Source organism: Pan troglodytes, chromosome 12, assembly GCF_028858775.2.
Source record: "Pan troglodytes isolate AG18354 chromosome 12, NHGRI_mPanTro3-v2.0_pri, whole genome shotgun sequence".
Lineage (NCBI taxonomy): Eukaryota > Metazoa > Chordata > Mammalia > Primates > Hominidae > Pan > Pan troglodytes.
Genome location: NC_072410.2, coordinates 22684394 through 22698589, shown reverse-complemented (window position 1 = coordinate 22698589; position 14196 = coordinate 22684394). Strand labels below are relative to the sequence as shown.

At 49.8% G+C, this 14196-nt stretch overlaps 1 long non-coding RNA gene across 1 annotated transcript in view; it reads left to right on the top strand.

Moving 5' to 3' along the window:
- The window catches only part of LOC743149 (uncharacterized), a 42053-nt gene extending 29171 nt beyond the window's left edge, over window positions 1–12882 (top strand). Inside the window, exons 2-3 of the long non-coding RNA XR_001714634.3 lie at window positions 9732–9858; window positions 11691–12882. This is a non-coding gene — a long non-coding RNA (uncharacterized LOC743149). The remainder of the gene's footprint in view (window positions 1–9731; window positions 9859–11690) is intronic.
- The last annotated feature ends 1314 nt before the right edge of the window (window positions 12883–14196 follow it).

Genomic DNA, 14196 nt, shown 5'->3' with positions numbered 1-14196 from the left:
GCGTTCAGCGCTCGACGGTGAGGAATCCCACCGGGTAGACAAGCAACTCCTAGGAGGAAAGGAATGCAGCGCTATCTTCCCTCTCTAGGTAGACGTAGTCTAGATATGCGAACCTTCACAGCTTCACTTAAGATTATGGGAGGCAAAACTCAACAGGTCCGTTTTCTATTTGTTCTCTGGGGACCTGGAAGGTCTGAGTTGATGACAACTGTAAACGGTCAGGTCTTGTTGGGCCTCTCCTAAAAACCTTAGCCATGGGACAGAGAGGAAAGCTGTCGTACAGACTGTCTTTTCTAGTTTACTGCTTTTGACTAAAATAATAACATTCACTCTGACATAATGACTGCACCAATTAGACTTAATCAGACTTAGGCAAAAAAAACACCCCCACACACAGACACAAAACAAAAAACAAAACAAAAAAAAAACTCTGATGGAATAAATGTAGCGGTGGGAAGGGAGACCTCCCCAGGAGTCCCTGCAGTCATTATCTACCGTCTCCTAGGGGCCGGGTGACAGGCGCAGTGCAGGGCAGACATCCACTGGGGGCATGAGTGTCACAGAGCCATGGGCCTCCCCTCCCACAACCTCCTCCCTAGATGTGTCACCTCCTTTCTTACGATGCACTCCAGCACTCTCTGCTGGGGAAGGGGGTGGGTGTCCAACAGGGAGAGCTGACCAGCAGGGCTCCAGGCAGCAGGAAAGGCTGAAGCCGTCTAGCATCTCGCTTTGAGTGGAAGCCCCTGAGGGCAGGGCCTCTTCCACCCAGCTGTGCCGTAGCACATATACACTCAATGAAAGAAGGGCTGGATTCAATTCCAAGGACATTAAAACCCTTCTTATAACAGTCCTGGTCCTTTCTCAGGGTATCTGTATAGAAAAGGAGTTCCTCCAATACAACCCCTGAGAGTGTGTATGGGAAACCTAGAGTGAGGTGTAGGGCTGTTGTCACAATTTCTTGGGGGCACTGAGTTACACATCAATAGACAAGGGCAACTTTAAAGACAAACTAAAATGGAGGTTGCATAGAAAGTAATTTTGAATAATTGTTTAAAAAATACAAATGTCACTGCAGTATGGCCAACAGACACAAGTATTTATTCTATTTTGTTTTTTAATTGAAACTGTCAGCAAAGTTAAAAAATCCTTTTTCTCCCTGGCCACTGCCTAAAGGCTGAATGAGGCCCGCCCTGCATCCACTGCAGATGCTCACAGAGCGGCAGCCCCTCCCTGGGGATGTGATTAGCATCCCAGGGTCCTTAAAGAAAGGGAGATGTGAGGAGCTGATTAGGATTCAGATCAGCAGCCAGGCCCAGGCTGTCTGGAGCTGACATCGCCAGGTAAATAAAAGGGCATTCACTGCAGCCTGAGCATGTTCTTAGGTCCCGCGGTGGAGAAGTGCAGAGCCGCACCCACGGGAGGCATAGCCCTCCTGTGGCAAAGGTCTGCAGCCCCCAGACACACGGGGATGCTTTGTGCACAAGATATTTCATTATTTCACATCACTTAGCACCCCCTCCTAACTCTAACATCCTTAGCGCTCAAGCATTGGCCAGTGTAGACCTAGCATTGGGTGGGGACTGATGACAGCCAGGGCCTGCTTCTCTGTTCCCCCATCATTTCCTGGGCGACACCCCTCTGTATGGGAACACTGTCCACCGGTCAGTAATGACCTGTATCAAACAACAGCAAAGCCATTGGCTCTGTGGCTTTAAATGAATTAACTAAACGACCTCTCAATAATGGCTAACAGTTATTGACTTCTTTCTCTGTGCTAGGGCTGTGCTTAATATTCATTATTTCACAGCAACCCTACGAGGTTGTTCCCCTCCTTGTTATACAGGTAGGAAAACTGAGACAGAGGATGTTAGTGCCAAAGGTCACACAAGCAGCACACAAGGTAGCCGGGGCTCAAATCTGTTTTTTCTTATCTCCAGAGCCTAAGCCTTGACTCCTTCACACTGTCACAGCTGACAAAGCCCCTTGTTTTCCTCCCCTCCAAGGGTCAGCACAGTCCATCAAGTTGTGCAAAGCGATTCCTCAATCTCATACAAATTCTCTTTTCCTTGGGTATCAACCCAACTTTATCTAAAAGCCCATCTTCCAGTTAGCTTGCAGGGACTGAGGGGCTGTGGTACAGGGGAGTTCAGGGCCTCTCCTGGGAATGTCTATCTGCGGTAAAGACTAAACCCTGCCGCATAAATATTGTCCAGGAAAAGAAAAGAACCTGGGTTGTGCAGGGGTTGAGTTACTCCAGCTGCCAGGACCCCCTGCTCACAGACTCCCGGAGATCAGAGGGGAGCCAGGCCAATTTGATTCTTGGCCCAGGGAGGCCTGTTTGAAGTGAATCTTCTCAGGTTTCCAAGGAGGGCAGGTTGGCTGGGGAGCTGGGAGCGCTGAGCCCCAGGGATGAATTCCGCACTGTGTGGCTCCTTAGAGAAGCTTCAGGCTGCAGGCTGGATAGCCAGCCAGGCTCCTTTCTCCCACAGGTAAGAGAGAGGTCCTCTGTCTCCCCATGTGTTATTAATACTCTGCTCAGGCCACTGCCTGCCTGTCCAGGTGGGAAGAGGGGCAAGCACGGTTCTTTTCCTACAGAGTGAGAGTCAGAAGAGGCAAGGGATGCCCACCCCCCTCCACCCAGGTTATCTGAGGGAGACGTTGACAGAGCTGAGAGCCCACAATGCGATGTCTGGGTCCTCATCCTGGCGTCAGGTAGGGGCGGGGGACTCAGCCCCAGCTCAGCCTGGAGGCTGCCGTCACTACTCTCTCTTTCCTGCAATGTAATCAGATTTAATAAAACATGAATATTGTATAATAAATACTGCCTTTTCATAAATCTGCCTGTGACATCAAGTGGCATGCTAGAAAATATTATGAAATATGTCTCGAAGTCTATTACAGCCTCCTCTGAGCATTTTATATAAATCTTTACCTGCAAGAACAGTTCAGGCATAGAATCCGGACTCCACGGAAGACCAGAGCCTTTTCTCCGTGGCAGTGACATATTATTAGCATAACACTTTTAAAAATGCAAACTAGCCACTGGAGTTCCCAAGGCCTGCACCACCTTCCTAAGAAACAACATGTTTTCCATTCACACAAACAATCGCTGCCCTGGTCCTCGGCCCTGCACCGTGCTAGCCCCGTCATCGGCAGCAACCCAGCTCCTGGGGTCAACGGTGTCCCCTCCTACCAACTCCTGATGGCTGGCTTCCTCCTCACTCCGCCCATCCTTCTGAGAGGAGCCAGTCTGTGCCATGCACCTCCCATCCTCCACCATGGCCCTCTTGTCTTTAGTGACCAGGGAGTGATGTGCAGAGCTAGTTCATCGCACAGGCATCCTGCAGGCATCCCCCCTCACACATGCCCATCTTTATTCTCTAATCTCTTCCTCCTTCTCATTCTCTTGCGACTCAAAGGAGTTTCTCCAGGAAAATCTCTTTCCGTTTTCCATCCCTCTCTTCCTTCTGTTTGGGAGCTAAACACCAAACAAAATCAGGGGCGAACAATGTGGATGTGGCGTTGGTGATCATAGTGTATTGAGGAAAAGCACACACCCGTGTTTTGCTGGGGAGGTCAATGCAATGATGCTCCCGGGCCTTCCATTTCTAAAGTTCTGGAAGAGACCCAGAAGCACCTTTCAGTCTCAGTGCTGTCTCTAACGACCTCATTCCATTTCTCCAAGGAAGCCTGCTTTCCTCAAGCGCCAGCATCCATGATGAACATTAAACATACTATTCTACTCCAGATGATTCCTTTTCTGTTGACTTTCAACGCAAGAGCCTTGATGTTTTTCCCAGGACAGTTTACTCAGAAGGGGGCTCAAGGTGTTTGTGGACTTGACTACAAGCTACACTAGTCATTGTTTATTCATAACACTCTTTCTATGGAGAATTGTGGTCTAAACACTGACCCGTTCCCCACGGTGGTCCATGCTTGTGTGGATAACATCTCTTGTAACTCAACCCAGCTTCTGCAGCCTCACCACTGGGGCAGGAACCAGGTCCCATCTGGTGGCAACCAGCTTCACCCCGGAGTGAAGAACTGACAGTACCCTGCCTCAGGACCTCCCTGTGATGCCCAGGTGTGGGGCGCCTGAAACTGCTTCACATCCCTGTCACCTGGGAGTGCAGCAGAGTTCATACCCTGGAAGGAGCCCCTTGACCTGGGAGGCATGAGAGGGGAGTCATTGTGCTCCCTGGTTTCTCAATTGGCTGGTTCAGAAGATTCTTGAGAGCATCTATGACCCATTGTGGTGCCCAATTCCATAATGCCTCTCCTCCTTGCCCTCTCTCCTGCCCCTCACTCCTACTGTTGGGGATTGCATCCCTGAATAAACCTCAATCCCATCAGCCCTTGTCTTGGGATGTACTTTAGGGGAAATCAGGCTGAGACAGGGTGTTTCTATGCATTTTCTGCTATAAGCTCATAGCCATGGAGAACCAGGCAGGAATGTGGCTTCTCAGAGCAGTGCTCCATAAGTGTGGCAGTTGCTTCATTTGGGTCCTCTGGGTGCCCGAACTAGAACTATATTCATGACAAACCCCAGAAGAGTTTTAATTAACGTGAGTGTCCCTAAAGACAATGAAAGGAATAGTTAGTGTCTTTGCTCTAGAATGAAGACAAAAGACAGTTTGTCATCCGGTTGACTTCAACATAACATAAAGTCAGCTGTAGGTAACACAGAATGCTTCTGATATTAGTGTTCAATTCCTCACACCAACAAACATGAGAACATCATTCACTGCACATGGAAAAGGTGCTGTGTCTGTCCTGAGCTGGTCCAGACCACCTGTATTTCTCATTGCCTGGGTCTGCCTTTTCTCCTCTCTAGATTTTACTTACCCTGCAAAGCTTGTGTTGGGATGTCATTTATAGGATCGGGTTTAGGCTGAGCCCCAGGGGTTTTATTGGCGGGACTGTGGAGAAGGCTTGATCCCCTGCAGTACTCTCTGGAAAGTACCTTCCTCCGTTCGGAATCCCTGAGCTGGTGCCCCTTGCAGCCTGCACAGCTCTGGCCTCTCGCCGTGGATCTCATGGCCTCTGCTGCCAAAACTGGAGAGGAGGTTCATCCTCTGTCTCTTTGTAGAGAAGAGTCATTTGCTGACTGCGTGCTAGCTGAAAAGGGACTCCCCACAGAGCAAGAACAGCTGTCCCCTTGCTTCATGCACTCAAATTCCCTCCGTTGGGCTGTGCTGGGGATGCGCTGTCGGCCACCTCCTGCCTGATGTGGTGTGGGCTGCCCAGGAGATGAGGCAGCTGTCCGAGGTGGGTGATGTGTGCTCAGACCTCCAGGAACCGGCGAACGAGGCCTCATGGAAAGAACATGAGGTGGCGGTGGAGGGGAACAAGAGTGGGGAAATCCCTCTAGGCGGCCTCCTGCACCCCCAGGCTCTGGAGACGGCTTTCACTGGACGCTGGAATATCAGATGGGGTGAAGACAGAAAATGCTGTGCTGGCCTGCCCTCCCACAAACAGTCCAGTTTCACGGGCTGAAGAGGGTAAGTTGTGAGTTCTGTTTCTTCAGGAATAGAGAAACCCAGACGCCAAGACCCGGAGGAGGCAGGAGGCTATGCTACTGTCTCCCCCACTTCTGGAAAGCACTGTGTGAGGTTTCCTCACCCCCAAAGGACAGGCCTGGCTTGGGCTCTCTGGAAGACACTGGCTGAAGGCCGGAGGGGGTGGCCTGGCTGTTTCAAAGCGGGAGAAGCAGGATGTGGCCTCAGAGTGCCACCTGGAGGCAGAGGCAGTGTAAACACGCAGAGAGATGCAGGCGCAGGTGCCCCAGGGACAGAACATTCCTATCTGGACAGGGTCTGTCCTGCCCTCTGTCCCCACCTTCATTCATCTGCTCTGAGGAGGCCTGGGAGACCCCAACCTCACACCTTCAGCCTTGGACAGGCTCCAGCGGGGCCAGGGCCCTTCACCCGCGAGGGCCCAGGGACCATCTAGACGTAAGGAGAGCCCAGCAGGCCCTGTGCTCTGTCAGCTCTTTCTGAACTTTTGTTTTCAGTTCTTTTCCTCACAGTCTTACCAAATGTTTCCCAGCCCCAGACATTCTTAGACCTCAAGGAGGAAATGCTTATTTTTATGAACTAAATCAGCACAGAGTAAGTAGGAAATCTCTATTTCTTAACTCAAATCTTATGACCTCCCTTGGTTCTTCTTTTGAGGAATCTACATTGTATCCAGCTACATGCATGTGTTGTTAGTTCCCCAGCATAATCATGGCCGGCTCAGAAAACATGATCATGAATCCCTGGTTCTAAAGTGTTCTCAGGTGCTTTCTAAATACGATAGGTCCTGTCCCCAGGAGAAATTTAATGCACCCATCTCCAAACTAACTTAAATACAGTTTCAAAACATTGATGAATCACTCCTCTCCCCGGTTCATCTGTGGATGGATTAAAAGTCTATCTCTGGGCCGGGCACGGTGGCTCATGCCTGTAATCCCACCACACTGGGAGGCCGAGGCAGCCAGATCATTTGAGGTCAGGAGTTAGAGACCTGCCTGGCCAACATCTGACTGTAACTGTGTAAGAAGCCCTGAGTGGGAACCACCTATATAAGCCCAGGCAACCAACAGAATTATGAGAAATAATAATAAATTATTGCTTTAAACCACTGAGTTTTAGAATGATTTGTTACACCACTACAGATAACTGGATAAAGGTAGTTCCCACTCAGGGCTTCTCACACAGTTACAGTCAGAGAGTGGCTGGGGCTGGAACCATCAAAGTCTTCCTTACTGACTTGCCTGGGCTCTGCTAGGGTGGCAGGAACAGCAGGGAACTGGTTGGGTATCCCTCTCTCCACGCTGCCTTTCCATGAGGCTAGCTTCAACTGAATTGCTATTGGGTTTTCAGTTAACTGAGGGAAGGAACAAGGAAGGATTTGCAGGGGGATCAAAACTAATTTAGGCTGTATCCCAGGGTGGCTCCCTCATCACAGCCTTGCTGGTCATTTCTCTGGTCATATCCTTCCTTGACCTCTCTAAAAGAAACACCTTCACGTTTTAGGAATGGTGAAACCCTGTCTCTACTAAAAATACAAAAAAAAAAAAAAAAAATTAACCGGGCATGGTGGCATGCACCAGTAGTCCCAGTGACTTGGGAGGCTGAGACAGGGGAATTGCTTGAACCTGGGAGGTGGAGGTTGCAATGAGCCAAGATCACATCACTGCACTCCATCTTGGGTGACACAGCGAGACTCTGTCTCAAAAAAAAAAAAAAATCTGTCTGTCTGTCCTATGCCCGAGGGTGAGGTACTGCAGCTGGTCCTGAGGAGCTGGTTCCGTTGTCTATAGCGGTAGAACAAATAATTCTAAAACTCAGTGGTTTAAAGCATAACTTACTATTATTTCTCACAATTCTGTTGGTTGACTGGGCTTATATAGGTGGTTCCCACTCAGGGTTTCTCCCGCAGTTATAGTCAGAGTGTGGCTGGGGTTGGAACTATCAAAGCCTTCCTTACTCATTTGCCTGGGCTCTGCTGGGGTGGCAGGAACAGCAGGGGACCAGTTGGGTATTCCTCTCTCCATGCTGACTTTCCACGAGGCTAACTTGGGCTTCCTCACAGCATGGTGGTCTCGGATAGCTGTACTCCTTACGCAGCCTCTGGTTTCCCCGGGCATGTTTTCTGAAAGGTCTGGGCAGAAGCTCAAGGCTTCTCATGACAGCCTCAGAAAACCCAGAAAGTCACTTTTACCTCATTCTACAGGCAAAGGCTAGGGCCAGCCCAGAATCCAGGGGATGAGGACTAGGAATTTGACTCTTTCAGAGAATGGAGGAGCAAAGAATGTGTGACCTTTAATGTGTGTCTTTAATCTTGTGACCATCTTTAAGCCACACACCTTGTTTCTCTGGCCAAGCACTGTTACGTACTTTGAGTTTCATATTAAATGCCATTTTCCTAGGAGGCTCTTTCCTAAGCCACTAGACTAGGATAATTTCTCCGTTTTGTATGTGCTTCTATAGAGCTCTAATACACCCACCCACACACACAGAGGTTTTTCATACTTTCACACTTGCTTAATATCCATCTTCCCCATAGACAAATCCCACAGGGCAAAGGCCATGTTTTTTTAGTCTTTTACTCACTGCTGGTCCCAGGCGTTTATACAATGCCTGGCTTGGTGTTCAGCTTCTGAATTGAACTTAACTGCTATTGGGTTTTCAGTTAACTGAGAGAAGGGACAAGGCAGGATTTGCAGGGGGGTCAAAACTAATTTGGGCTGTATCCCAGTGTGGCTCCCTCATCTCAGCCTTGATGCTCATTTCTCTGGTCGTATCCTTCACTGAGCTCTCTAAATAAAAGGCCTTCATGTTTTAGGAGTCTGCTGGTCACATGGGCTGACCCCCGTAGACTGGGAGGACTCCAGCTATGGGGTGGGACAGATCCTAGGAGTAGTCCCCTCTGCTAGGGCTAGAAGGAACTCCAGTCCCCCAGGCAGAACATGGCAGTAGAGGTGCTGGCACAGTCAAGAGGTGGCCAGTCATCCAGCCCCGCTGTCAGGCCAAGAGGCTCCACAGAGGCTGAGGGTGTCCCAACAGTGGGGGCAGAGCATGGAGACAGGATATTCCCAGCAGACCCTCTTCAGAAATTGAGTCTCAAGGGGTCTTGGGGAACTTGGTCAGCAGATGTCATGTCTTCATCTGTCAGCTGGTGGGTCAGCTCAGCGGGACTCCTGTCTTTAGAAGGGAGGCTCAAGTCTTTACTCTGTACCAAGACAGAGATGGGGGCCAGGAAACAAGACATGCAATCATTTTCCATCATCAAGGGGCGAGATGGTGCTTGGCATGAGGCAGAACTGGGCTCTGTCAATGCCACGCATCAGGAGTAACCCCTTTTCTGTTTCAATCCCTCCTGTTCATGTGTGGTGCCCGTTAGAGCTGGCATATACTTCTGTTCTCCAGTGTCTGAGGACATGGAGGACCCATTTCCTCATTTTCCCCCTTGGGGTTGGATGGAATCATGCACCCAGTTCTCGTTGAGACCAGGATGCTGAGGTTACCGTTTTCTTTGTGGGACCAAAAAAAGAGCTCTAATTCGGCTTGAAATGTGTGTGTTTGTGCGTGTGTGTGAGAGAGGGCAGGTGCGTAATGGAGAGTGTGTCGGTGTTCCATGTGTGAGAGTGTGTAGGTGAGTGTGTGTGTGTGAAGAGATGTGTGTGATAGTGGTGTGTGAACTTGGGAGTGTGTGTCTGTGGTGCATAACTGTGTGTGTGGATGTGCAAATGTGAGTGTGTATGTGTGTTAATGTGTGTATGTGTGTGTGACTAAGGCGTGTGAGTGTGGTGTGTGAGCTTGGGCGTGCGAGTGTTGAAATGTGTGTGAGTGTGTACACGTGTGTGAGCACAACAGTGTATGTGAGTTTGGGGTGGGCACAGGCCACAGCCAGTCTCTCTTGGGGCGTCAGATCTCTGCAACCCAAGCACCCTAAGTCGCTCTCCTTCCTCACTCCATCCTGAGCTTCCCAGCTGACTGCCTCTGCTCCGAACTCCCACGGGGAAAGCAGCATCTCTAGGACCAGGGGCTCCGAGCATGGCACAGGGCCAACTCTCATCTCTTGCCGCCTCCTGAGAACCTGGGTGCAGCACAAAACAGTCAAATATTTTCCTCTTCTGTCATCACTAACTAGAGCTCCACAAGTTCCCAGATTGCCGTGTTAGCTCTTCACCATAATTAGCAGTTTTCTGATATCATGCTAACACTCCTTAATTCTTCCCTCAGAGACAAAGCAAATCCGTGGGATGCCGAGGGCACTTGGATAACTTCCGCTCTGGAGAGAAGCCCAAACTCCGCGTCCCGGAGACCTGAAGTGTGGCCGCCAGTGGACACCCAGCTGAGGGATGAGCAGGTGGGCCTCAGTGGTGGCTGTGGGGTCCCTGGACACTGCTCGCCACTGGCCTCCAGAAGCATTGGAGGCTTTGGGGACCTGCTGGTCCTCCGGCCCTAAATGTGGCCCTGGAATGATGAAGGAAAGTTTGCCATCTCCATCCTCCTCAAGCTACCTGAGCACCCCAGTAGCACCCACCCTGTCTGTGCTCCCGTCTGCACCCCATGTCCTGGGGCCTGCTTTGTGTTGCACCAGATGACAGGAACCAGTGCCCTGACTGTGACTTGCTTCTCCCTTCAGGGACACACAAGCACTTTCACAGCAAGGCTACTTTTCAGCCCTTCTGCAGACAGGGCTTCCTGCAGGGATGCTGGATGCAGAGGCAGGACGAGGATGCAGGGCCTGGGTCCAGGTGCGGCTCCTCTCACACCTGGTACAGGTGGCCCCTCTCCCCGGCAGGGCACCTCGGCTCCCTGGGGAGAATGAGAAAGGGGAACTGAGAGTTCATTGTTATGTGGGGCATGCCACAAACCCCCAAAGACCCATCGGGTGAAAAGAAGAAAAACAACCGCAAAGCTATTTTCACCTGAGGCGGTCTCATGGCTGAAGCAGACGCCTAGATTACTCAATCCAGGCAGGGTCTCCTGCCTGGATTACTCAAATAATGACCCGTTGTGTCCTCCTTCCACCAGTGAGAAAGTCCCTTCTCAGTGGAAAGTTATGGGTTGAGGTCTTTTACCTGGGGCCTCCTCTTTTTGTTTAAGATGGTAGTTTAAAAAAAAACAGTTTTTTTTTTTTTTTTAGAGAAGTGTTAGTTTCCAGCAAAATCGAGAGGAAAGTACAGAGGTTTCCCACGTCCCCCCTGCCCAAGCACATGCACAGCCTCCCCAGCTACTCACATCCCCCATCGGTTATCCATTTGTGACAACTGATGAACCCCCATGGGCACATGATCATCACCCAAAGCCCAGTGTTAGCATTAGGGTTCATTCTTGGTGTTGTACATTCTATGGGTGTGGAGAGCAGGTAATGACATGCGTCCACCATTTTAACAGAATAGTTTGCCCGCCCTAAAATTTCCCATGCTCCTCCTGTTCATCTGTCCTTTCCTCCAATCCCAGGCAACCACTGATCTTTTTACTGTCTGCATTGTTTTGTCCTTCCCATAATGCCACATAATTGGAAGCATTTACATTTCCTCCATTTCACTTCATAGCTTGGTACCTCAGTTGTTTTTAGTGCCGAATAATATTCCATTGTCTGGATATATCCTTATTTATTTATTTATTTTGATGCAGTCCCAGTCTGTCGCCCAGGCTGGAGTGCAGTGGCGGGATCTCAGCTCACTGCAACCACCACCTTCCGTGCTCAAGCTATTCTCCTGACTCAGCCTCCTGAGTAGCTGGGATTACAGGTGCCCATCAGCACGCCTGGCTAATTTTTGTATTTTCAGTAGAGATGGGATTTCACCGTGTTGGCCAGGCTGGTCTCGAACTCCTGACCTCAATGATTCGCCCGCCTTGGCCTCTCAAACTGACCTCAAGTGATTTGCCCACCTCGGCCTCCCAAAAGGCTGGGATTACAGGTGTGAGCCACCATGCCCGGCCAGCATGTATCAGTTTATTTATCCCTTCACCTTCTGAAGGACATCTTGGTTACTTCCAAGTTTTGGCAATGATAAACACGGCTGCTATAAACATGTGTGCTCAGGTTTCTGTGCAGACATTAGTTTTCGGTTCATCTGCACAAATACCAAGGAGCATGATTGCTGGATTGTGTGGTAAGGGGATGTTTAGTTTTGAAGGAAACCACCAAGCTGTTTTTCACAGTTCGCATATTTTGCTTCCTAACAGCAATGAATGAGAGTTCCTATTGCTCCACGTCCTCACCGCATTTGCTGCTATCTGTGCCCTGGATTTGGGCCATTCTGATAGGTGTGTGGTATCCAGTAGGTGTGTCTCGTTGTTTTAATTTGCATTTCTCTGATGACATATGATGTGGATTATCTTTTCATCTGCTCATTTGCCGTCTATATATCTTCTCTGAGGCATCTGCTCAGATCTTTGCCTTTGGCCTTTTGTTATCTTTAAAACACAGAAGGTGGTGCAGGGTGTGTTAAGAAGGCATGTCTGGGCAAGTGGGTGCCTTTGCCTCTCCCTGCTGCCCCCGCACAGGATTTCTCCAGGCTGTCTTGTCACCCAATTCTATTTGGTTGGGGCCACATTTACCAGGGATCCCCACTATCCCAAAACTCTGCTTGAACACATTGTCTGTCCAGGAGGGGCCTGTCGAGCTGCAATTTATGTTCTATAGGTTCAGGCAGCTGCTGCTAAAGTGACAAAGTGACTCTCTGACCTGGTTTGCTGAGATAGTCACAGATGACACCTCTTATCCTGGCTTAATGGTTACAACTCCCACCCCACCAAAGTATCTCAGTTTGGACAATAACCACAGTTATTATCCTTGGGAAAGGACATTTGGGCTCTGACATCTGGCCTGGCTGAATCACCTCCTCCCTGTTGGAGGGGGTCAGGGGTCAGGGTTGCTTCCCTGAAGCTCTGGAAAGGCCAGTGAAGGTGAAGGAGGTGTGACAGTAGAAACTGCTGCGAAGAGCAGACTCCTCTGTCCATGGGCAGGGACCTCAAAGGCTTTCACTTCACACCCACCTCCATCAACGTCAATGGTCACCAAGGTCCTGAAGCCTTCCTGAATTTCTTCCTGCATTTCTCCAACCAGAGCAATTCTCTTTCTTTGAGTCCTCAAGTCCACACTGAGCTTCTTTCTCCTCCCTTAGCACATTCCTTCTCCTGAGAGACAGCTTAACATGCAGCAGCTCTGTGACCTTGGGCCTCAGTTTCCCCATCTGCAAAATGAGGAGGGTCATAGTGCCTGTCTCAGAGAGTCATGAAGAGGATAAAGTGAATGAATACATGTAATGTGCTGGGAGCAGCTTCGGACACATGGAAATGTTCGCTATCATTTTAAGCACTGAATCTTATCTTCCCTCCAGATTGTAAGCATCTTTCCTTTAAAAGAGCAAAGTTCAAAGTTATGTGTTGAGTAATGACCACACGCCAGGTGCTTTCACACCCACATCAATGCTCCAGACTCCAAGAGCTGGCGGTCATTGGATCCACTTCATAGGGTGGAGAAGAGGAGGTTCAGAGAGGTGAACTAACGGGCCCAGGTCACACAGCAGAGCAGTGAAAAGGTCATGGATGGCTTAAAATACCAGCCCTTCCTTCACCCTCCTTCAGCCTCTTTGTCTCTCTCTCTCTTTCTCTCTCTCACACACACACACACACACACACACACACACACACTCCCTTCATAAAAATCTCACAATGGCAAGTGTCTTATATGAGACACACAGAGGAGAAGGTCCTGTGAAGAGGGAGGCAGAGATTGGAGAATCACAGCCATAAGTCAAGGAAGGCCGACAACCACCAGAAGCTGGAAGGGGTAAGAGCAGCTTCCCCGCGCTGTTTCTAGAGGGTGCATGGCCCTGCCAGTACCTTGATTTTGGACTTCTGGCTTCCACAGTTGTGAGATAACACACTTTCCTTGTTTTACGTCAACATTTTGTGTAATTTATCTCGGCTGCCACAGAAAGCGAATAGAAATCGTTTTCCCTCAGCGCAACCTGGTGATGCACGTGCTCACTTTGAAAACACGTCATTTCCACCTGCAAAGGTTTTAGGTTCCTCAAAGGGACTGTGCAGAGGGATCGCTGCAAGTGAAGTCAACATTTGGCCTCATTCTGTTAGAACACCTGCAAGAGGAGGCTCAGGTGCTGACTGAACAAATCCCCTGGCTCTTGGGGTGGTCCATGCCTTTACCGAATGCCTCCTTTGTTGGGGTCATTCTCCTGGGAAGACATTCCCATTGGAAGATACTGGACCTTTCCTTTACCATGTCAGGCATGACACTCCTACGTTAAAAAACTGTCCATACCAAGGGCATGACAGGCAATTCATAGAAGAAAGCAGGATGATCAATGGCCTATGAAAGGATCCTCAGCTGTGGCTAGGCGCGGTGGCTCACCTCTGTAATCCCAGCACTTTGGGAGGCCAAGGCAAGAGGATCACTTGAGCCCAGGCGTTCGAGACTGGCATGGGAAACATGGCAAAACCCCATCTCTATAAAAACTTAGCTGGGTGTGGTGGCATGTGCCTGGAGTCCCAGCTACTCAGGAGGCTGAGGTGGGAAGATCATCTAAGCCCAGAAGGTTGAGGCCGCAGTGAGCCACCATCGTACCACTGCACTCCAGCCTGGATGACAGAGTGAAACCCTGTCAAAAAAAAAAAAAAATCCTCAGCTGTGCTAGAATCAGAAGGCAAATAAAAACCACAGTGAGAC